This window comes from Armigeres subalbatus, chromosome 2 (genome assembly GCF_024139115.2).
Source record: "Armigeres subalbatus isolate Guangzhou_Male chromosome 2, GZ_Asu_2, whole genome shotgun sequence".
NCBI lineage: Eukaryota > Metazoa > Arthropoda > Insecta > Diptera > Culicidae > Armigeres > Armigeres subalbatus.
Window position 1 is genome coordinate 75,637,122 of NC_085140.1, and position 24,313 is coordinate 75,661,434.

At 42.2% G+C, this 24,313-nt stretch overlaps 1 protein-coding gene across 16 annotated transcripts in view; it reads right to left on the bottom strand.

Annotated features, from left to right (window-relative positions):
* LOC134209193 (proline-rich protein 36-like) overlaps positions 1–24,313 on the bottom strand; it is a 182,387-nt gene that overhangs the window by 152,598 nt on the left and 5,476 nt on the right. For all 16 annotated transcript variants that reach the window (XM_062685176.1, XM_062685179.1, XM_062685180.1 and 13 more), the window contains exon 2: positions 7,474–8,585. The gene's annotated coding sequence lies outside the window, so the exon portion shown is untranslated. The remainder of the gene's footprint in view (positions 1–7,473; positions 8,586–24,313) is intronic.

A 24,313-nucleotide genomic window follows, 5' to 3' on the forward strand; every position in this document is an offset into this window, starting at 1 on the left:
ACTTGAGATCTACAGCTGCTTAGAAGCTCTTTTCGATACTCAAAGCTTCAATATCCGTTCAATTATATCCATTACACCTCTCGGGAGGTCAACGGATATGGTAAGATAGTTATGAGATATTCTGGGCAATCCAAACTGTCCTTGAGTTCGGGACTTGAGATCTACAGCTGCTTCAATATGAATTCCATTATATCCATTACACTTCCCGGGAGGTCAACGGATATCGTTAAATAGTTTTGAGATATACTGGACAATCCAAACTGTTTTTGAGATCGCGATTTGAGATCTACAGCTGCAAAAAAAATAGATCACAAGTTCTGAACTCAAGGACGGTTTGGATAACCCAGGAAGCCTCAAAACTATCTTACCTTGTCTTCTGGTCTTCTTGCATATGTTATGGACATAGCTTGGAGCGACGAAAAAAGTTTGTTAGAGTGGTGGTTGTAGATCGCAAGTTCTGACTTCAAGGATAGTTTGGATGACCCAGGATATCCCGAAACCATCTAACCATGTCTCTTGATCTTCACAAATATGTTATGTATATAGTTGAATACATATCCAAGCTTGAAGCGACGAAAAAAGCTAGAGTGGTGGCTGTAGATAGCAAGTTCTGAACTCAAGAACGGTTTGGATGACCCGGAATATGCCAAATCTATCTTACCATGGCTCATGGTCTTCTGGAGTATGTTATGGACATGGTTGAATACATATCCAAGCTTCTAGTGGCGAAAAAATCTAGTGTCGGGGCTGCAAATCGCAAGTTCTGAACTCAAGGACAGTTTGACAGTTTGGATGACCCAGGATATCCCAAAACCATCTGACCATGCCTTTTGATCTTCAGGAATATGTTATAGATATGGTTGAATACATATCCAAGCTTAGAGTGACGAAAAAAGCTCGCATTGTATCTGTAGATCGCAAGTTCCGGACTCAAGGACAGTTTGGATGATCTAGTACATCCCGAAAAAATATTTTTCAACTTGTTTTGTCAGTCAACAAATGGAACACATCAAATTTACTACGTAATACTGCTTAGAAAAATTTGGGCCTGAAAGGGTTAAGGTTAAGGTTACAAAATTACAAAATTACCTATCACCAGTGTCAAAAGAGTGTTCAGGAAACATTTGCGAACAGCCAAGAAGACTGGTTAAGGGATGAAATAATTATCAAGGTGAATAGGAAATCCAGCAGAGATGGGACTGATATGCGATCAGTCATGGGTTAATATCCCGTTAATAGTTAATAATAGTTAATATCCCAGTCATGGCTTAATCATGGGTTGCATGATTAAGAACAAGCCTCCCGGAAACCAGAAATTGACTGGCGTTTTCAAGCATCAACCACCCAATACAAAAGTAACGCACAACTGTCATTTTTCTGACATCAGCTAGAGTGAGGGGATGCGACCTACACGCTCATTTTTTCCTCGTCAATAGTGAGTAGTTTAGTATTGCCGTCTTTTTTTTCACAAAAATTTTACTCACTTTTTGTTAAAAGTGGAACCACTCAAAATTTGAGTAGTTCCCCTTATTTTTTGAAAGTGAGTATAATTTCGGTTGGAAAAAAAGAGTTGTAGTTGGGGGGTTTGTCTAGGATGTGGTGGGGTTTGATAGAAGCTCTGTTGAACTTATGAGTATAAAAAGCTGCATATATCCGCAAAAGCAGGCCGTATCAAAACGACCGTGTGCCGCTCAAAGCCTACTAGCCTAGTCCTGGAATGGATGGACTTTAATCAAACCTACATGAGCATTTTCCCCCATGTCAGGGGCGGCCCAAAACAGCGTTTGACCCGTAGCGGGCGGCTAAACAAGAAATGCGGTGTCACGTCAGTTATTCCTAAGACGGCAGCCCCATCACGTCGCTAGGTATCGCAGACTTGGTAAGGCATACCGAAAAACCAACAATTAACCCCGAAAAATGTAATCGAAAATAATAAATACAGGATTGAACAGTAGCAAAAGAACATGGCAATGTTTAACGGAAACTGATTGGAAGCTCGGCACTTGCAACGTTAGGACCCTGTTCAAACCCGCACGAGCTGCCCTCCTTGCTTGAGAGCTGCAAAAAGTGACGGTGGAGGTTGCAGCACTTCAGGAGGAACAGGAGATCGGAAATTCCGCACAGTTGACCCAATCGTGGGTACTTCATTCAACTATCACATCTACTACAGTGGCGGCGAGAAGGCGGAGCATGGAGTTGGTTTCGTAGTGCTAGGTAAGCAGCAGCGTCGAATCATCAGATTGAAGCCGGCAAATGATCGCATCTGCGTGCTGAGAATTAAGGGCAAATTCTTCAACTACAGCTTGATCAATGCATGCATACGTAACAACCAACGACAATGTGACGGATGATGTGAATAACGAGTTCTATGAGCTTCGTGGATTCATCATTGGTGACGTAAACGCACAGGTCGGAAGAGAAGAGAGCGTCTACGCAACTACCAATGACAACGACCTGAGGCTAGTCAATTTTGCCGCAGCCAGAGGAATGGCTATCTGTAGCACCTATTTTGCACGCAAGAATATTCGAAAGCACACCTGAAGTGTTCTCAAATCGATCATATTTTTGTGGACGGTCGACATTTCTCAGATGTCATAGTCATAGATGTGAGGACCTTCGGAGGCCCAAATATCCACTCTGGCCACTATCTGTTGGTATGTAAGATTCGAGTAAGGCTGTCCAGCACCACCGGTTCTAGGCATGAGAGAACATGCGGCTGAACATATTGCGAATGTTGGGCGAGCGCGTTACGGAGCAATTCGTTCATAAGCTCGACGAAAGAATCGAAAGACACCAAACTGGATAAAACTTGAACGCATTGTGGAAACAAATCCACGAGGCGGTCAATTCAACAGCCACCGAGATTTTGGTACCACACAAGAAAACCAATGAAAAGGCTGGTTTGATATGGAATGTCAAAAAGCGACAGATGAGAAAAACAAGGCTAGGAGCCGTGGGTACACGCTAAAATAGAGAACTAAGGGCAGCTGAAAAAAAAAACTTCATCGTCGTTAGAAGCAGGGGTTACGACGAAACAGTACTCTCGGAGGCAAAGGGTCATGCTTTGCCAGAAACGAGGAAATTCTACAAAACGTTCAACAACATGCGCAAGAAGAGCGCACCGGTGCCATGCCAGTTATGATAATTTACAGCTCCGGAAATCTGTTGACCGACCGAGCTGGGGTGGCTACTAGGTGGAATGAGCACTTTGAGCTATTGTTGAGTGGACAATCGAGCAGAGAGGACACAAACAGAATCAAGATTGAGGATGATGGACAAGCAGTGGAGCCACCAACGCTAGACGAAGTGAGAAAAGCTGTTCGAGAGCTGAAGAACGACAAGGCCGCAGGGAAGGACGGAATCCCAACTGAGCTTCTAAAAGTTGGGAGTGACCGACTGAACAAAAAAATCCACCAAGCGATTGAAATGATTTTGGAGGGAGCAGAAATGCCTTCGAGCTGAGCTGGCTTGATGGCCTCATATGTCCTATCTACAAGAAAGGGTACAGACTTGATTGTGCTAGTTAAAAAGGTATAACTCAATACCACCTAGAAGGTTATCTCCCGAATTCTGTTTAGCAGACTGCATCCATTTGCGGAGACCTTTGTCGGCAAATATCAAAGCGATTTTCGAGAAAGACGATCAACAACGGATCAGCGATAAATGCTTGATAAATTCCGGGAATACATCTTGCGGACTCATTATCTGTTTGTAGATTTCAAGGCAGCGTACGACTCATTGAAACGGAACGAACTGTGACATATGATGCTAAAAATGACTTTCCGGCTAAGTTTATTAGGCTGACTCGTGCGACGCTCGGTGGATGGAATTTGTTTGGGAAATCCCCATGAAACCCGTACAGTAAAACCGCTAAGAATTTTTAGAAAAGTATATTTAAGGAATACCGAATATTAGACAATATGCAGAATTTCTTATGAAAATTACCTTCATTTGGTTTTTGTTTGTATCCCTTATAGAGTTTCTTCCAGCAAACTTTTTCCCTTAGAAGAATTTGATTTGAATAAAAATCTATATGGGCCTTGATTATTCCCAAAAAAAATCTATCAAATAATTCTTCCGAAAAATCCTTCGATTTCCTCTGGAAATTCTGCCAGATATTCATTCTTTCTTGAATTCTTGTATGTATTCCTTGGCAATATCAATATCCAGGAATTTCTCAGTAAAATCTTCGAGGCACTCTTCCAAAACAATTTCCAAGAAATCCCTTCATGATGATTTCCTTTGGGCATTCTTCTACAGGAATATTTTTAACATTCTTCCAGGAATTTCTATGGAAATTGCTCCAGGAATTTATCGAAAAATTCCTGCTAGAATTTTCCAGAAAATCCCTCTAGAATACTCTCTGAAGCTCCTTCAGGAATTCCGAAATTTCCTTCAAGCATAACTTTGAAGTTCCTCCAGAAGATTCTTCAAGAATCCCTCCGGAAGCTCTTCCAGCATAACATCGAAGTTCCTTCGCGAATTTCTCCAGTAATTCGTCCGGAAGTTCCTCCACGAATTCCTCCGGAAGTTTCTCCATGCGTTCCTTCGGAAGATCCTTCAGGAATTTCTCGGAAGTTCCTCCAAGAATGCCCCCGGAAGTTCCTCCAGGAATTTCTCGGAAGAATTCCTGAGGGAGCTTCCGGGGGAATTCCTGAGGTAGCTTCTGGAGAAATTCCCCAAGGAATTTCCGATGGAATTCCTGAAGGAACTTCCGGAGGAATTGTTTAAGAGACTTCAGGAGGAATTCCTCAAATGATTTCCATAGGAATTCCTCAAAGAACTTCCGAAGAAATTCCTCAAAAAACTTTCGGAAGAATTATTCAAAGAACTTCCGAGGGAATTCCTCAAAGATCTTCCGGAGGAATTCCTCAAAGAACTTCCGGAGAAATTCCTCAAAGAATTTCCGAAGGAATTCAATTCAACAGCAGCAATTACTAAAAGAAGTTCTAAAGCAATTCCTGAAGGAACTTCCGGGTGAAATCTTGTAAGGAAGCGGACAATTCTAGATGAATTACTGCAAGAATTTCTGGATTTCTTTGAGGAATTTCAGAAAAAAAACCAGGAAGATTTTCCGAAGAAAAACCGGAATATCCGGGGAATTAAAGCAATTATGGTTCAAATTCTTGAGGACTATTTGGAGTGAATTCTGTAGGATTTTCTGGACGAAATCTATGGAGAAGCGAAGAAACTTTATTTAGAAACTTAAGGAATTTTTCCGGATAAATTTTTGGAGGATTTTCCTGGTGAATTTTTAGTTGAGAATTTTTCCATGTTGGACTCTTGAAGGATTAGGCATTTCAGAACTCCTAGATGATTCCCAGGATCAATTTCTGGAAGATTTCCAGGAGGGCTTTCTTGGATAAATTTACGGACTATCTTCAGGAGAAACTATTTTGGGGCATTATCAGGAGGGGTTGCGAGGATTTTCCGAATAAAAAAACATTTGGCAAATTCTGGAGGATTTTTATTACAAGTTTCTGAGTGATTTTTAGACAAAAAAAAACACTTGCAGAAATATTGAATGGAGCTTCAAAAGAAATTTTTAGATGAATTCCTGTAGAATAGTAGAAAACAAAATCTTCTGGATGAATTTCATACAAAGTTGTTGGTGGAAAATGTGCACAGGATTTTAGAATACCATCAGATATATCCGCCCAAAATTAAATTTCACTATCCGCAAAAATCAGTACGCGTACTTTTATCACGATATATGGGCAGCCGTGGCCAACACACTGATGTCCCGTTGGGTGACCTTATGTTTCGAATCAAAACAAACACGATGCTACGCACACCAACATATCCAATGACAGATGGAACTGAAAACGTTTTTTTTTATTCAGGATTCTGGATGGCACTGACCCAGGTTTAAAAACGAATTCGAGTTTAGTATACGCGAGAAAGGCAAAACATGATCCAAATGTTACCTAACCCAACTTATTAAGAGAAATCTGATCACACTTCAGGCATTTCAATCCTAGATTTTGAAGATATATCTCCTTCGCATTCCTCACACAATAAAAAATGCTGTTCATCCTCTGTTTCCTGATATTGCCGAGAATTCTAACCAATAGAATAAAAATCTATGTCCTGACGCTTTTCTAACCATCACCATCGGTACCGGTCGGTACCAGTTCCTCTGTTGGCTTCCGTTTATTCAGTTTTCCTCCTCCACCCCTCGTCGTCGCCTGGTGAAAATCGACGCTCTCCACCTGCGATGACTGACTGGGACACAAGGAATAGGAAAACTCTTCACAAGCTAACCAACATCGTACTACTCGCGTGGAGGAGAGGTGAGTTGAGTGAGTGGCTCTTTCAGCTTCGTAAAATCGGATTTGCTGTTTGTGGTAAGCCCACAACTAGGTATCGGAATCGAAGACTGTACGACCAGTTGAGCCGACCGACCAGGCAAGCGAAACTGAGTTCGAATTGTTCGACAGTGAATGAGATTTGCTGCTGCCGTGCTACAGGAGAGGCAAAATCTGTCGGTATCTTTATCGAGATATTGAAACCTTGGGACCTGCGGGTGGAATGTCGTTCGGTATCGAATAAGGGAAATATGCTTAAGGGAAATCAATGATAGGATGAGTCGGCGACGACTGTGATAGGGAAAAAATGTGTGTTTTCGGTTTCCTCCGACATAGAGTAGAATCAGGTTGATGAAGGAGTATATGTCTGAGGCAAATTTATTCATAGACATATCGGATAAACATGTTCTTCAATCTGTCTGTTTCCAAAATATCGATGTACGAAACTGCCGATCAAGGGCGTGTGCAGGGAAGGGGACCTAAGATGATAAAAATTCCACCACAAGATCTTTGAGCACCAGATAATTATGTATAAGGACATTTGTACGAAACTCCCAAACAAATTAGAATATTTTTGAAGTAATTTATAACACATAGCTTATGTAGTTTTATCCTAAAATATCTTATTATTATTCTTTTAAAACAAACCTTCTCATGTAAATAAAATAGATGCGTTTTTTTGATAGCCGGCAAAATCTGTATGATGCCTCCACCATCCAACTTTCTCCAATATTGAAACTATACGAACAGACACCGCCGGTCACGTTTCAGATACTAATATCAATCTGGACATAATAACTACCTAAGTGAGCCATATTTCAACAGGACCATAATTTCGCGCACCGCCACCGCTTCGCTTTCACCCAATCTCCTTTCCAGTGCCGGATGGGGGCACATAGCGTAATGTGGCATCTTCTGAGCGCACGGGTCCCCTTTCGCCGCAGCGAGTCCACTCACGAAAAGTTCATCAGTCTTGTGTGTGTGGCAAAAGTTCGTCACGTTGTTCCGACGCTCGAAGCTTTTGGCAAAATGAGAAAATATGACAAAACAGAATCTCGATATCTACGAGCTGTGAAAAAGTCTTGATACTGAATCAACAGAAGCGGAAAATGTCTATGTTTATGTCGTTAAACATTTATGTGTCACATCAAATGATCTTGCCTACCTGATTTCTGTTCGGCGGCTGCTTTCCGCTGCTTCTGACCACGGCTTGAGTCGAAAATGCTACCAGCGCGCGCGTGGTAACCGAACTCTCCCGGTCGTCGTCGGCAGGCAAATTACAAATTGATTGATGATTAAGCCCGAATGCGATGAATGCGAGCGCACCGAAAAAAAACGGAACAAAATACGACACCGGTATGCGCTTCTCTCGGTGATATAGTAAAGGAAAATTTCCTCCTACTTTTCGCAACTTGGTCTTCTTATGCTTTCCTGTGCATTTGCCTTCGGGGGTAACCTTTATTATCCGATTTCTTCTTTTGGGCTAATTTTCTCTGCAGCGCTTGCTGTTGTACATATGCACACGTCGTACACTCACACTGCCCTCACTTTTGCAGTTGTCGAAACATTCATCGTTGTCGTCGAAATTCACAAGAATCGAAAAATTCACACTGAACAAAGGTATTACTTGCACTGAATTCTTCCACACAAACACACGTTTACAAGGATCGGTCTTTTCCGATCAGTTTTCAGGGTACCTCACTGAAATCGCACTCACAATTCCAAACAATATTGCAATTCTTTATCTCATGAGTTGGTTCTCAACAGCACTCTAATAACAATAACAAAAACAACAACAATGCACCGTCAGCAATCGGTTGTTCTGTTATTTCTTATTTCTCTCTAATTACTGTTTTGTCGTGAACTGGACCGAAAGAAGCGTACACCACGACGAGGGTATCAACATGGAACGGCCGTCGTCATCGTAACAACGCACACACACTCTCGGCGGAACTATCGCTGCGCACAGCTCGAGGATCTGTTGCACCGAAGGAGGTATTAACATCAATTTTTGCACCTATTCAAGGCTGAGCCCGATGATGTTCAACCAACCCACTAACACTTTTTTCAGCAATTCAGTTTTGCACCCGGCATGATGTGCAGTGCTGTTGTCTCGGTCGGGGGGGATGCGCTTGCCTACATATCTGTTGTATATGATCCGAACGGTGACTGGCCACTGTAGATACGCTTGGACGTGATCAGAAGAATTTCAACGAAGCCTCACTTCCATCACGCTTTATCGCGATTTGTCTTCTTCGACTTCGGCGACGTTGGAAGCTGAAATGACAAAGCAAAAATTGATGGATTACTGATTTGATCACGTAACACTGGTGAATGGATTCAGTATTTGTTCCATTATTGCTGACATGTTTCTATATAAATCGTATTATTCGCATTACAGCAATTCGGGCTTAATTTTGCTCATGTTCAATCACTACTGCAAATTTTTCTCCATCAAAAATATTAGGTAAACGTTTATATGGCTTTGAACATATTCACATGTACGTTGCATTTTTGTCACATTCTCATTGTTCAGCGTGTTAGCACAGACAAACAGACATAACACTCGTCAAATTTCCATCGTTCACTGATTTACTGGTCAATTCAAATAATCATTAGTTGGCCAATCGATCACTCGTGGCGCGCGCATCGTTTTTGCTCGAGTTTGACATTTGCTCACTACCGCCATCTGGTTCGTGATTTGCCCAACTAACTGAAATCAACAGATGTCGTTAGTGTTTGAACGAAGATTAATTTGATGAGTAAATGTTCAATGTGTTATGTCTGTTTGTCTGTGGTGTTAGGGTGAATATGTTTTTAAATCTAATCGCCAGGAATCGATAATTCGATCGTCATAGTTATTTCCGGGGTGTATTTCTTAAAGGAGCCTCTTCTTTGGACAGAGCTTCATAAACACAAAAAACGGATGTCTGATGTAAACGACACCTACGATAACGACTTACGGAAACATCTCTCTAGACGTTTAAAAATCAACAATAATTGTCAAAGCGTAAATCAGCAAACAAACGGTCCACAAGAATTAGCATAAGCGATCATCAACATCATCCTTGAAAGTTCCAGTTCATTTGGCGAAGTGCAGCGTTCCAGTTGACTGCATTCACATACTTACATATGAAACAGCACCAACTGCGATTGCTAATCGAACCGACTCGCCTCTCAAAGATGCCGCCGTCCTGCTATGGTTAAATTAATTTCAATTGATTGCCTTCTAAAATATGTATGTAGGTAGGCAGGAGTCCAACTCTAGGGGCCGACCGGAGGGGTCTTTCCAGTCTCTCCAGCCTAGCTATAACAGAATGCCGAGGCGGCACCGACGACGACGACGACGGCGCGGAACCACGATGGGACCAAGGGAGAAGCGGTGATGGGCAAGTTCCAACATAACAACCCATTGGCGGCAAACAGAGTGTTTGCAGAAAATGGCAACGGTGGCCAGCAGCAGCGCGCTCAATTAGACGTGAAATGGAGTGATTTGTTGCGGTGTGGGTACTACTAGTCATAGTTCATAATATAATCGCATTCAGAGAAAGAATTACGCTTTGTCGAGAGTTGCAGTGTGAGAATGCGGTTTATGTTTCCCTGTGGCGAACAATGGCCCCTGAGTGGAAATTGGTTTCACGATTATCGGTACAAGGCATGGACGCGGTTTCAGTTTCTCAAACATCCTTTTCTCCGTAATTGAGAGTTTAGAATCTAATAATATTCTTCGAATAAATAGACAAAAGAACAATATTGTTAGTGTTAGCCTCACAATGATATACCATTTTAGGATCCCATGAACAGGATTTAATGAAGAGTATTTCTTTACTACTTTCCGTCAAAATTTATCCGTGTAAAATTTAATGTAGTCTAAAATGAGAAAGCAGATCAGAGCAAATAAAAATGCCTCTGAACATCCGAAATAATGTTACATCATTAAGTCTTAATGAACTGATTGGACCAATTCATTAAGCACCACTTCACGACGTCTGGGAGGTTTTTGAGCTGGTTTAGCCAGATTCTATCCATACCCGGTGTTGAATTATTACGTAAAAGGAGAGCAAGCGAGAATTGGATCATCGAAAAGGGTCGTTCCATATCACCCTTGTCAGCAAAAGTATTACTCCGGACATACTTTTTTGCAAAGTCGAGTATCCACTGCGGCGAGGTTTCACGATCTTCGTTAACGGACGATGCGCTACGCAATTCTCCTCCAGACGGTCCAAATAGCTTCTATTGAAGTCTTGTGGGACAAAGATTCAACAAAAGTACGCCAAATTCGAACACGATGTACACTGGTGGAAATAAGTATAAAGACAAGCTCGGTTTCCATACAAAATGGCCATATTGGGAAGTCAATATCTCGATTCTTAGCGATTCGATTGGGCTGATTTTTTGCCAACAAGCCTAAAATGACTTGAATTTTTATTCAATGATAGTTACATTTCTGCATATTAGGGGCAGCAGGGACTATGTCCAAGGGCTTGACGACCCCTCCCCATGGCCACTGCGAGTTAAGGGGCCTGCCTAGGATGTGGTGGGGTTTGACAGTGGGCTCTGTTAAACCTCTACAAAAAGCTGCATGTGTCCATAAGCAGGCCCTATCGAACCCAGTCAACACATGAACCTATATGGTGTCGTGTAGGATGCTGAAGAACAGGCGATATAGGTACTTTTCCACACAACATGTATGTATATCGTCTTCAATTTAGCATCTTGTATTGCACCATGTGCGATTTTATGTAGACTGGGAAGCGACCGTGTGCGCTCAAAGCGCACAAGCCCAACACGAGTGCCAACCGGCACATCAGGATTAATACCAGTGAGATCCTGATTACGGTATACTGATCAAGGCAAGTGACACACACACGCGCGCGAAAGTAATGCAAAATAAACGACATGTAAAATGAACGTAAATTTACATTCTTACTTAACGTCAAATAGAGATAAAATAAGGGTTGCTGAATAACATTAGCTTTCCGATTACTATCAATTATTTTCAATTTTAATCCCGTTTCTTTTTTACTTTTCTTACGTTAATGAAATGATAACGCGGGCGCCTAATCCGAAGTTCAAATGAACAATCGCTCACTTTGAGCGATTGATTGTTTATTCTCGCGAAGAATGAACAATTGAACAAATTAAGGAAAAGCTAATACTGCTGTGTAGAAGTTTCATAGGTCACACCACTTTCCATGGTGAATCCCGATCTATGTTACTGATTACCCCACCCAACTAACACTACTTCCTTCCCGTGGTAAATGTGGAGATGCAGAGGTATTCTCGGTCTCTAGTAGCAACAATTACCACACACTCATATTCCCTCCCTTTCCCAACTGACTGTAAGGACTTGGCCGGCGCCGTTATTGATCAACATTTGCGAGCTGCTGAAACGTGCACTTCGAGAATAGTTGGTAAATCCCAACCACTATTCACTTGGATCGTAGTGCAATTTGCACCAGTTCTGATCAATCACGGAGTAGCAACCATTGATATGTACAGTCAGTCTAAGCTAAGCTAAGCTAAGCTAATGATAGTTACATTTCTGCATATATTCTGGTTATACGCGTTTCTGTTGGAAATAATTATAAATACAGTTCCGTGGTATGGAGCTCCATATAAAAAAGTGGTGTCTTTATAATTATTTCCAGATTTTGAGGTCAAAATCAACAGAGATGTATACAATTTACTCAAAGATCGAAAGATCAAGTTAAAAACAGGTGCCTAGTAAAATTTCAGCCAAATCGAATCGCTACGAATCGAGATATCGATCCTCAATCATGATGAAAATGTATGAAAATCATGCTTGTCTTTATACTTATTACCGGCGGTATATCGTTTGTGAAAAACAATTTATCCGTGTTTCCAAAATTCTTTAAATGCGGCAGATGTTTCGCGATAAAGCTGTGTACATTTGCTATCACACTACGGACTGTGTGGTTTTGGGATAGAAAAAATGGTACTCTTCCCGTGAGTGAAGTGCTCCTATTGACTGTACGCCATCGCTGATGGCCATATTCTGCCTAATCGATGTGTTTTTTGAGGTCTTATGGAAGGTGGATAAAAGCAGACAGTGTTTGGCCGAATGCCATTTGGCCGAATGCCGTTTGGCCGAACGCCATTTGGCCGAATAGTTAAAAAAATTGACCTCAGTTTACGAGTGGTAATTCTTCCTTATATCTTCTTCTTTCTTTCTTCACCCTTCCTCCTTATTCCTTCTTCCTTCATCATTCCTTCTTCTCTCTTATTTTTTCTATTCTCTAAATTCTTTCTTCCTTCTTCCTCCTTCGTTGTTCCTTCTCCCTTCTTCCATCTTCCTTCTTCCTTTTTCCTTCTTCCTTTTTCCTTCTTCTTTCTTCCTTTCTCCTTCTTTCTTCTTCCTTCTTCCTTCTTTATTAATTCTTCATTTTTCTTTATTAATTCTTCTTTCTTCTTCCTTCCGCCTTCTTTCTTATTCCTTCTTTCTTCTTCCTTCTACCTTCTTACTTCTTCCTTCTTTCTTTTTCCTTCTTCCTTCTTTTTTCTTCCATCTTCCTTCTACCTTCTTCCTTCTTTCTTCTTCCTTCTTTATTAATTCTTCTTTCTTTTTTATTAATTCTTCTTTCTTCTTCCTTCCGCCTTCTTTCTTATTCCTTCTTCCTTCTTCCTTCTTCTTTCTTCCTTCTTCCTTTTTCTTTCTTCCTTCTTCTTTCTTCCTTCTTCCTTTTTCTTTCTTCCTTCTTCCTTCTTCCTTCTTCGTTCTTCCTTCTTTCTTCTTCCTTCTTTCTTTTTTCTTCTTCCTTTTTCCTTCTTCCCTATTCCATATTCCTCCTTCCTTCTCCCTTCTTTCTTATTTCTCCTTCCTTCTATCTTCTTCCTTCTTCTTTCTTGCTTCTTCCTTCTTCCTTCTTCCTGCTTCCTTCTTTATTATTCTTTCTTCCTTCATTCTTTTTCCTTCTTCCTTCTTCTTCCTTCTTCCTAATTCCTTCTTCCTTCTTCCTTGATCCTTATTCCTCCTTCCTTCTCTCTTCTTTCTTATTTCTTCTTCCTTCTACCTTCTTTCTTCTTCCTTCTTCCTTTTTCCTTCTTCCTTCTTCCTTTACCTTCTTGCTTCTTCCTTTTTCCTTCTTTCTTCTTTTTTCTTCCTTCTTCCTCTTTCTTTTTCCTTCTTCCTTCTTCCTTTTTTCTTCTTCCTTCTTTCTTCTTCCTTCTTTCTTCTTCCTTCTCTCTCCTTCCTTCTTCCTTCTTTCTTCTTCCTTCTTCCTTCTTCCTTCTCACTGCTAACTTCTCACTTCATAAGGAAACGTATTTCAACTATTCGGCCAAACGGCATTCGGTCAAATGGCGTTCGGCCAAATGACCCTTTCGGCCAAATGGCATTCGGCCAAACGACATTCGGCCAAACGGCATTCGGCCAAATGACCCTAAACCAAGCAGACGGATGATGTTCATTGGAAATCGCCGAGGTCGTATATCATATTTAGTTGAAAGTTGTCGTCGTACAATTCCCATCAGCATGTCCAATCAGAGTTTAGGTCTCCCAAATGAAACCGTGGCTCGGACTTTACTGAGCAGATGTCCGAGAGATCTCTACGAGATATCGACGTCTTTGGAGAAAGATATATAGAAGCGATACATTATAGTCACTTGTCATGCGACAACTCCGGTGCCATATATCGGAGCAAGATCGACTCTTTAGAAAGACTTCTGTTTTTTTTATCCCTAACAATAACCACTCCTAACCTAACAGTATGGGTTGTTATTCAGCTTTGTGACACGCAACTATTCCTCTGTGCTGTGTACATCCCTCCGGATCGGACTCGTAACTTGGATCTCAATGACACACACTGCCGATCTGTATCTTGTGCTTCTGATATGGCCGCGCCTTGTGATGAGGTTGTGATTTTGGGGGACTTCAACCTTACGAGCATTGCATGGACTCCTATTCACAGCGGCTTCTTCCGTCCGGATCTTGAAAGCTCCACGTTCCACGCAGGTGACGTTAAACTTCTGGATAACTACAGTATCGCAACGCTATCTCAAATCAATGGCGAGGTTAACGAGAACAATCGCTCTCTGGACCTCTGCTTCGTGAGTGGTCGTACCACGGCACCTTCCATCTGTTTGGCTCCTGCACTCTAAGTTAAGGATGTTGCTCATCACCGCCCTCTAGTGATTGCCGTCGAAGATAATGTTATGCGTGATTTCTTCAACCCCCAGCCGTGGTGTCGTACGATTTCCATAAGGCGGACCATCGCAGTATTACTGAAGTGCTATCAAATATGGATTGGGAACACATTCTCGATCCAGTGGACATTTATTCTGCTGCAGAATTTTTTTCTCACATCGTGGAGTACATCATCGACAGGCATGTCCCAAAAAAGTCCGTTCGATTTGACTCTCGGATCCCATGGATGACGAATGCTCTCCGGTCACTGAAAAGGTGCAAGAAAGCTGCACTCAGAGATTAACAACGAGTTTAAGCGGATCAGTCGTTATCATTTGCTACGCTATCAAAGAGGGATACAGCGACGACTAAGATCTTGTGTGGCCCCAAATGGCCGGAGCGAATTGTTATGACAGCAGCTCTCCATGGATGCATGTGCACGCCACGGAGGTCTGACCAGAATAGGCCGAATCATGGCTTGCTGCGCTCTGATCGACACGCTGAGGTGTTAATGTATAATCACACGCTAATGGTGACTTACTCAAACCCCACATTTCCCTTTTTTTCTCATTAAAAAAGGCAAAAAAAATCCTCTAACATAAAACGCAATGATTTTTTTTAAGTTATTTACGCGAGACGAAAATGAACATATTGCTTTTGAGAAACCGATAGGTTGTATCATTTAAATGTTAAACTAAATTCGTACCTAGTGTTTTTTTTATACTAACCGCTACTGTGGCATAATGCTAAACGGAATCCACACAGAATCTATTTTTAGACATTCATTATTGTTATCATTGCCGAGGTCTATCTCATCGTTAGTCCATTGTGTCCATTTTCCATATCGTGAATCCATTTGCTCGTTGCATTGTTCGGTTGCCGTTTATCCGGGTACGTTGGAGGAATGCATCCGAGAAGAACAATTTGTCAGTCGTCATCGGGCAGCCGTATCGGTATGACGCGCACCCTAAAACGCCACTGTTTTTTGGGCTGCACCTCCGGCGACTGACAAGGGTCTGGTGGAGGGGCTGGGAATCGAACCCATGACCGTCCGCTTATAACGCGAAGTGAAGCCAACTACGCTACGGGACCTCCCTTGGTACCTAGTGTTATGGTATTGATCTCACAAGAAACATTTTATATTGTTGCAATAATCTATATATCTTATACCGTTCATTAAATCCAACTATCAGCTTCATTTATAGTAAAACCAGCAAGCTGACCTTCAATATATCGATGTTGAACTTGTCAACAACCGCTTAGAACATGTGTTCCCAAACTGTGGGCCGCGACTCGGAGGGAGGTCGTGGGCTGATCAATGATGGGTTGCGAAAGACGAATCTTGATTCATACTTTTGTCCCTATTTTGTCCCACAAATCTATAACAGCCATTAGATTTCGATCTATGTAGTGAATGGAGAACAATAAATCTTGAGATTTTGTCAAATACAAAGAAATCCAAACAATTCAAATTCAATCCAATTCCAATAAAAATCCAAGCCACATTCAATCCGTTTCAAATCCATTCCAAACGCAATCCATATCCAATTCAAAATCTAATCCAATCAAATCCAAATCCAATCAAAATCTAATCCAATCCTATCTAAATCCGTTCGAATCTCAAATCATTTCCAATCGATTCAAAGTAATGTAATGATGGGATATGAAGCAATTCATAACGGTTTGTTCAATCTAACGCGAACTCATTTTTATCCAAATTCTAAAAGCCAAAGTGGGAGGGTCGCAAGTAATATGCGATTTTGCTAGGTGGGTCGCATGTACAAGTAGTTTGGGAACATAGATATCATACTTGATTGAGATAGCATAAGTATATACCTAAATTTTAGGCTTATGTTAACTTATTTCTTCCAGACACGCATTGTGACTTTCCAATCAACTATCCATTTTCTAGCGGTATACCAGACGCGCTTTGTGATTTTCCAAACCACAATCCATTTTTCAGCGGTCTTCCAGACACGCTTTGTGATTTTCTAAGCCACAATTAATTTTCCAGCGGTCTTCCAGACGCGCTTTGTGATTTTCCAAACTACAATCCATTTCCCAGCGGTCTTCCAGACGCGCTTTGTGATTTTCCAAACCACAATCCATTTTCAGCGGTCTTCCAGACACGCTTCTTGATTTACCAAACCACAATCAATTTTCCAGCGGTCTTCCAGACACGCTTTGTGATTTTCCAAACCACAATCCATTTTCCAACGGTCTTCTAGACACGCTTTGTGATTTTCTAAACCACAATTAATTTTCCAGCGGTCTTGCAGACACGCTTTGTGATTTTCCAAACCACAATCAATTTTCCAGCGGTCTTGCAGACACGCTTTGTGATTTTCCAAACCACAATCCATTTTCCAGCGGTCTTCCAGACACGCTTTGTGATTTTCCAAAACACAATCCATTTTCCAGCGGTCTTCCAGACGCGATTTGTGATTTTTCAAACCACAATCCAATTTCCAGCGGTCTTACAGACACGCTTTGTGATTTTCCAAACCACAATCCATTTTCCAGCGGTTTTCCAAACACGCTTTGTGATTTTCCAAACCACAATTCATTTTCCAGCGGTCTTTCAGACACGCTTTGTGATTTTCCAAACCACAATCCATTTTCCAGCGGTCTTCCAGACGCGCTTTGTGATTTTCCAAACCACAATCCATTTTTCAGCGGTCTTCCAGACACGCTTCGTGATTTTCCAAACCACAATCCTTTTTCCAACGGTCTTCTAGACACGCTTTGTGATTTTCTGAACCACCATTAATTTTCCAGCGGTCTTCCAGACGCGCTTTGTGATTTTCCAAGCCACAATTCATTTTCCAACGGTCTTCCAGACACGCTTTGTGATTTTCCAAACCACAATCCATTTTGCAGCTTTTTTCCAGACGCGCATTGCAGCAATACAAACCCATTGCCTTGTGTTTTTTAATCATCAAATATTTTAACACATTAGCACAGTAACAATTGAATTCAACTCACCTTTTGAAATCAGAGTCAGGATCCAACAAATCTCGGGCAGATATGTTTCCGGTTTACAAAAAAGGGGAGCAAGCGTTATGTGAATAGCTACCGGGGTATCACATCGCTTAGTACAATAGCGAAGCTTTTTGAACTGGTTGTCATGGGACCCGCTGAATGCCCACTGCAAACAATATCTTTGCGCTGACCAACATGGTTTTACAGCTGGCCGTTCAACGACCACTAACTTGTTGTGCTTAACGTCGCACGTCACGGACAGCATGATTGCACGCACTCAAACGGACGTGATTTACACGGATCTTTTTGCAGCATTCGATAAGTTGAACCATAAAATTGCAATCGTCAAGCTTGACAGACTTGGAGTCGGTGGAAATCTCCTCGGTAGGTTTCGATCATATCTGATAGTACGCCAGCTGGTGGTTGCTTTAGGCGATTGTCGCTCAGATAGTTTCCGCGCTTCGTCTGGTATACCGCAGGGCAGCCACTTGGGGCCTTTAATTTTCCTGCTTTACTTCAACGATGTTCACCTTGCAATCGATGGACCACGGCTATCCTTTGCGGACGATCTGAAGACATTTCTTCGCACCTGCTCAATAGCCGATTGCCAATCCCTCCAAAACCAGATCACTGTGTTTGCCAACTGGTGTACTCTGAACCGACTTGTGGTCAACCCGGCGAAATGTTCGGTAATTACTTTTTCACGAAAGAAGGGGCGATCCGGTTTAGTTACTCTCTTCTCGACACGACCATCAACCGAGTGCATTGCGTGAAAAATTTGGGAGTTCTTCTGGATTCGCAACTTACATTCACTCAGCACATATCCTTTGTCGGCCAGAACGCTTGGCTTTGTGCTCAGGGTGGCGAAAAATTTCACCGATGTACATTGCTTGAAAGCACTCTACTGCTCTCTCGTCCGGTCGACGTTGGAATACTGCTCGGCGGTCTGGTGTCCATACCACAACAACGGATCGGAGCGCATCGAATCAATACAACGCCGCTTTGTTCGTTTTGCGTTGCGCAAACTGCCATGGAGAGATCCATTTCGCTTCCTAGTTACAAGGACCGGTGCCAGCTGATCGACCTTCTTCCGTTGCGTATCCGTAGGGACTTAAGCAGAGCACTGACCGTCGCTGATATTATGCAAGGAAGAATCGATTGTCCAGACATTCTGCAACAAATTAACATTAACATGCAACATCAGCCATTGCGAAATACCATAATGTTGAGACTTCCCCTTCGCCGCACCAACTATGGTTTGAGCAACGCACTGAACGGGCTACAGAGAGTCTTTAATAGGGTGGCATCAGTATTTGACTACCACTTGACAAAAGATGCGCTTCGCCATAGTTTTGTAAATGTTTTTCGTCGTAGTAGATGACGCGCATTTGCCAGATAAGTGTATTTAAGTCCCATTTTATTTTTCGTTGTGATTTTACTGTTTTGTTAATTAGTTATTATTGTAGTGACCATACTAGTTTAAAATCTCATTAGGATTACGAACAATCTGTTGATGTACACCATAAATAAAATAAACGAAAATAAACTACCTCACTAAAGGAAGAACTACTATGACGTTCTTTTTCTTTACTGGCTGAGTCGGGTAAATTGGAGTGCTCGGAGGTTGTTCCGTTCGTTCTCTAAGCTCTCTTTCTGGATGAAAATCCAACAACAAAAAAAACTTGGTACATCTGACATTTTAGATGTTTCCGGAAGCGGAGAAAACTCTCGTTCATCTTGGTGTGAAATCATTTACCGCGGCTTGCGATTCTACCATGTTGTGTAAGGCTGCTGAAGAGACCGTTTCTGATGCATTCGCCGCTATATGTACGTCGGGCAGGCTTCGAGAGCATGTTAAGGGGCTTCGTTGCAATAAACACATTTTGGCGCCTTCCACGTGCTTCTCTCCGCAGGATAGACAGCGAGGTTTATTGCTGTGGCCCAGCTGATTGCAGTTTACACAGTTCAGTACCTTCGGTACATGCAGCCGTGCAGGTAGAAGTTTTCCAATCACCACATAATCAGTCAGTGCAGACCCAGGGAAGGACACAAAGGAGGCCTTGAGGCAGGAGATCAAGGGCAGAAGCACCCTTATTCACTGGACAAATGGTGTTGGTGATTTCCATTTTACTCTAGGATGGAACACTAGAATGCAAAACAAAAATCATGGGCCAATGGATACGACTTCGCCTTCGTCCATTGTGGAGACTGAACGTTCCACTGCAGCGAGAGTGCGGTGTTCCAGCAATCTCGTTTCTGATATATTCTTTTCCTCCATTAACTGCTCACATGCGCCGTTTCGCTGGTCCGAGAACATCATGCCCTAGTGCAGCGTCTGCGATGCCACCAATTGCGGATCGAATACCTCTCCAGCCATCTTCAAGAGAAGCTGCGCCGATATGCTCTTCCGTTGGAAGTGCCACTTTCAGCTGCTGCGCGTAGCCTTGGGCTAGTCTGCCCAATGTGAACCAGCGGCGTTCGACTTCAACTTCCATTTTCTTTCGTGTCCAGCAGATTTCCTGCAGCGCTACGATGTCGTAGTTGCGGAGATGTAATTCATCGTAGACTGTCCTGTCGCAACCCGCGAAATCTAGTGACTTCCGAGCTTCGAATCGTGATCCTTCATTCGTCGCCTAGGTCGTTGCCAATTATATCGAGTCGTGTTATCTTCTATGTTGTTCGTTATGATAGGTTTTAAAGGCGCGCAAACCTCCTCCTGTCTCATCGGAGAGCCGTCGTGTCAGGTCTGTTTAAGGTTCCATCTAACACCAGGACTTGGGCTTGTGTACTTTCAGCGGCACACGGTCGCTTTGGTGGAGCCTGCTTGAGGATACATGCAGCTTTTTATAGAAGTTTAACAGAGCCTAATACCATACCCCACCACATCTCACAACTTGCTGTGGTGACGGTAGGGATCGTCAAGCTCTTGGATATAGACGAATCCAAGTAAAAATAAGAAGAAGACACACGACGGTGTAATTTTGATCCTACAGAACAGTATAGGAGGAAAATTTTAAAATGGTTTTAATAAATTCTAGACAAATTGTAATTAAAATCTGATTGATACACGGTATGGAAAAAGTTCTGAATCACATATTTGGAAGCTTATCTCATTGTTCCAGGTGGAAGTAACACTTCCAGACTTTGAATCGTGGAAGTGACGGTGCATCGGCGAACAGAATAAATATTAGCGATGATGGACAAGTTGTGGAGTCGCCTACACTAGATGATGTTAAAAAAGCCATTAAAGAGCTGAAAAACAATAAGGCTGCGGGGAAGGACCAGCTCCCGGCTGAACTTCTCAAACATGGCAGTGAGCAGCTGGTTGGACGGCCTTATTTGCCCTCTCTTTAAGAAAGGGCACAGACTGGAGTGCGCCAATTACGTACGCCAATTAATTCGGCGTACAAAATTATGTCCCGTATTCTGTTCAACAGATTTAGACTGCTTGAAGAGTCCTTCGTCGGCGAATACCAAGCAGGTTTTCGTGAGGACCGATCAACGACGGATCAGATGTTCACCCTGAGACAAATCCTTGATAGATTCCAGAAGTACAACTTGCAGACACATCATCTGTTTAGTGATTTTAAGGCGGCGTACGATTCAGTGAAACGGAATGAATTATGGCAAATTATGCTTGAACATGGTACGGCTGATTCGTATAACGTTGGACGGATCGAAATCAATTGTAAGAGTTGCGGATGAAATATCGACGTCATTTGTTACCTTCTTAGGGCCGTTTTCTTCACCTCCGCTTAACTTTTAAGCGGTGCTTACCCATACGTTTAAACCGGGTTTAAGCACTAAGCGGAGGTGAAGAAATCGGCCCTTAGATTGATTAAAGCAGGGTGATGTTTAATATAGCGCTCGAGGGAGCGATTAGAAGAGCTGGTGTGCAAAGAAGCGGTACCATTATCACAAGATCGCATATGCTCCTGGGTTTTGCGAACGATATCGATATTATCGGGATTGATCGTCGTTCCGTGGAAGAGGCTTTTGTGCCTTTTAAGAGGGAGACAGCGAGAATTGGACTCACGATCAATACCAGCAGCACGAAGTACACGGTCGCTAGCAATAAACGAGCCGTTACTGCCCCCGTTCATCAGTCGTCGTGGTCCTGCGTTTGGGGCTAGAAATGGGGTCTTCCGCAATCCTGTGATCGGCAAGTATGAACAACATTCAAATGGTCAGAAAAAATATTTTAAGCTCTTTTTAGTGGAATGTGTTCAACCGTCTAAGACGCGTTTTAGACGGTTGGATTCAAATGGTTCCCTACCTAAAGCAACACTGTATTCTAGTGGACAACGCATCTCGCATATCTCCACACCCTCCAGCTGTTCGCCATCGTCGCCAGTCGCCTCTGCAAAGTGTGCAGTACGCGCCGCAGTAAGCTTATCGGGAGATTCTTTCAGTCCCTTTATCTCAGTCGCGCCATTTGCTCCCAGCGTTCATCTAAGTCGTCCTAGCCCTGAGTTTAGATGTGGATTGGAAATCTCCAGGTAAGTACCTATGCAACAAAAAACATTCGCTGCCTGATACGGATCTTACTTCTAGCAGCATTTGATTTACTACCAAACGTAGGCGGCATAATCAGCTCAGTGCTACGATGTTATTGTTCTGATGGAAACTTGGTTTGATGATGGTACACTCTCGAGCCAAGTGTTTGGTACTGAATACGAGCCGTATCGATGTGACAGTAATTTGAAATACCGCGGGGCAATGTTTGCAACGATTCTGGATATCCATCCAATTGAAGAAGAGCGCCATTTTTCTTTGTGCCGTGTCATACCTCCAGATCGAACACGTGACGTCGACTACTCAGATGCCCACTGCCGTTCCGTCTTCACCGTAGTCGAGGGTATGGCAGCGGCGGATGAGCTTCTTGCCATCGGCGAATTCAATCTTTCCGGTGTTTCATGGAGACTGTCTCACAATGGTTTCCTCTATCGCCCGATGGAGAAAGGTCATTATTTCACTCGGGTGCTTTGCATGTTCTCGATGACTACAGCACACTGGAAGTTCCGTGTCGAAACCCAGTTAGCGGCTCACGGTATTCAGGACATCGTTACGACTAATCCACCAGCGATTACGGAGTCCGAAGATGTGAAGAAGGTTTTCCGGGAGAAAGGTGACAGGATGAAGGCGTTGCTGGTTACCTTTGTTGCGGATAGCCCTGGCTCTCCTCCGGATGGATGAAGGAACTGCGCTTTGGAATTGTGCGGCAGCTGAAAGATTTTACCAGATAATCAGATCAAGCTAGACATGATGAAGGCTCGTTTGCTGGCTGAAGAACAAAAGCGATCAAGAATATAATGCAGCGAACAAACAGTTAGAATGGTCCTTGCAACAAAAGCAACGAAGAAAACTATTGGAGATCCTGGTGAATATTTTGGTTGCATTTGGGCACAAACGTGTGAACTGTCACAAGCCAAGAAACTATGCTCAAGCGGCAGATATCCCAGGAGACAGAGAAGTAGCTTTGGTTTGTCCTAATGCATTAAATGAATTTACGCGATCTAAGGTGGAGTGGATTCTCGATTCTGGGAGCTCGCAGGCATATGGTGAATTTGGAAAAAGTATATTTTTTTTTTTTTTTTTTGAGGTTTACTGGCGGGACTCTGAATAGAGTAGAAACCTCTGCACCAGGCCTTTGATGATACCGTTGCATAATTCCTTTTGAAGCAGTTTGCCAGCCGTACACGGAACATGTCGTCCAAGAAGACGCTGTTGCAACTGAATCAGAGGGAATTACGTTCATAAATAGTCAGACAGGTCTCATGCTAACTAACATCGTTATAGTTTAAAGTAATTTTTGTCATTTTCTTGTCAGAGTCAAACTATTTTGTCAGTTTTTATGCTATTTAGACGTCTATTGTCATTGTACGCGCTCGAAATCGACCGAAGCAGTTTTTCAACTCACATGGAACATGTTGCCCAATGCTTCATCGAAGAAACTGAGCCGGAAGTTTTTTTTATCATGTATAAGAAAGTGTTCAATCCCCGATTTATAAGAATGACAAGTTAATAACTTTTGAAGCAGTTTTCCAGCAGTACAAGGATCATGTCGTCCATTAATACACTGTTGAACTAGCTCAAAAGACATTATATTTTCTACTTCAATATATATTCTCTCCCATTATCTAATTCTTAATCATATAGAATTTTTTTAATCTTTTGTTTATTTTGGAGGCTCAATTGCCGAATCATATAGATTGATCTGTACGATGTCATTCTTGTCTTTATGGTCAGAAGGTATGAAGTATGCGTTCCTTGAATTACTTTGTTTGCCTAAGTTATTGGTTCATCCTGTGTCAATACAAACACAATGTTATGTCTTGTAAAAAGTGGAAACACCTTTGTCAAGGTATTACTATTATTATGTTCTAATAAGTAGCTTGATCGTTTTCAAACTAACTGTCATTATCTATCATGTACTAATGATCAGTTATGAGTCAGCTATAGGATTCACTTTTCGGTGGCAAAGTAAAACTTCATCACGCCTATTCCCTACTATTAGTAAAAATTACCGTGAATGAAGCCGTCATAAGATTGTTCATATACCATCATTATAATGTGTGGTATTTTTTTTATTATTGCTCTTCGAAGTGAGGCATAACAAAATAAAACTGGCACCACGTTCCTAGTTTTGAAAAAACTTCTACTCAGTGAATCCAGCAGTCGATTCCCTACGAATGTCTTGAATACTTAGTTTTTTTTAAATAAATGCCTAGCTAGCTAAATGTAAGCGTGGCTACGAGTCATCGTCACATGGAACGCATCAGAAAAGTATTGCCGAAAAGAAGAGAACTCACATCATTATCACTGATGAAAAAGGCCTCTGCATGACTGCACTACCATTCAAGGCTCCAAGACACGA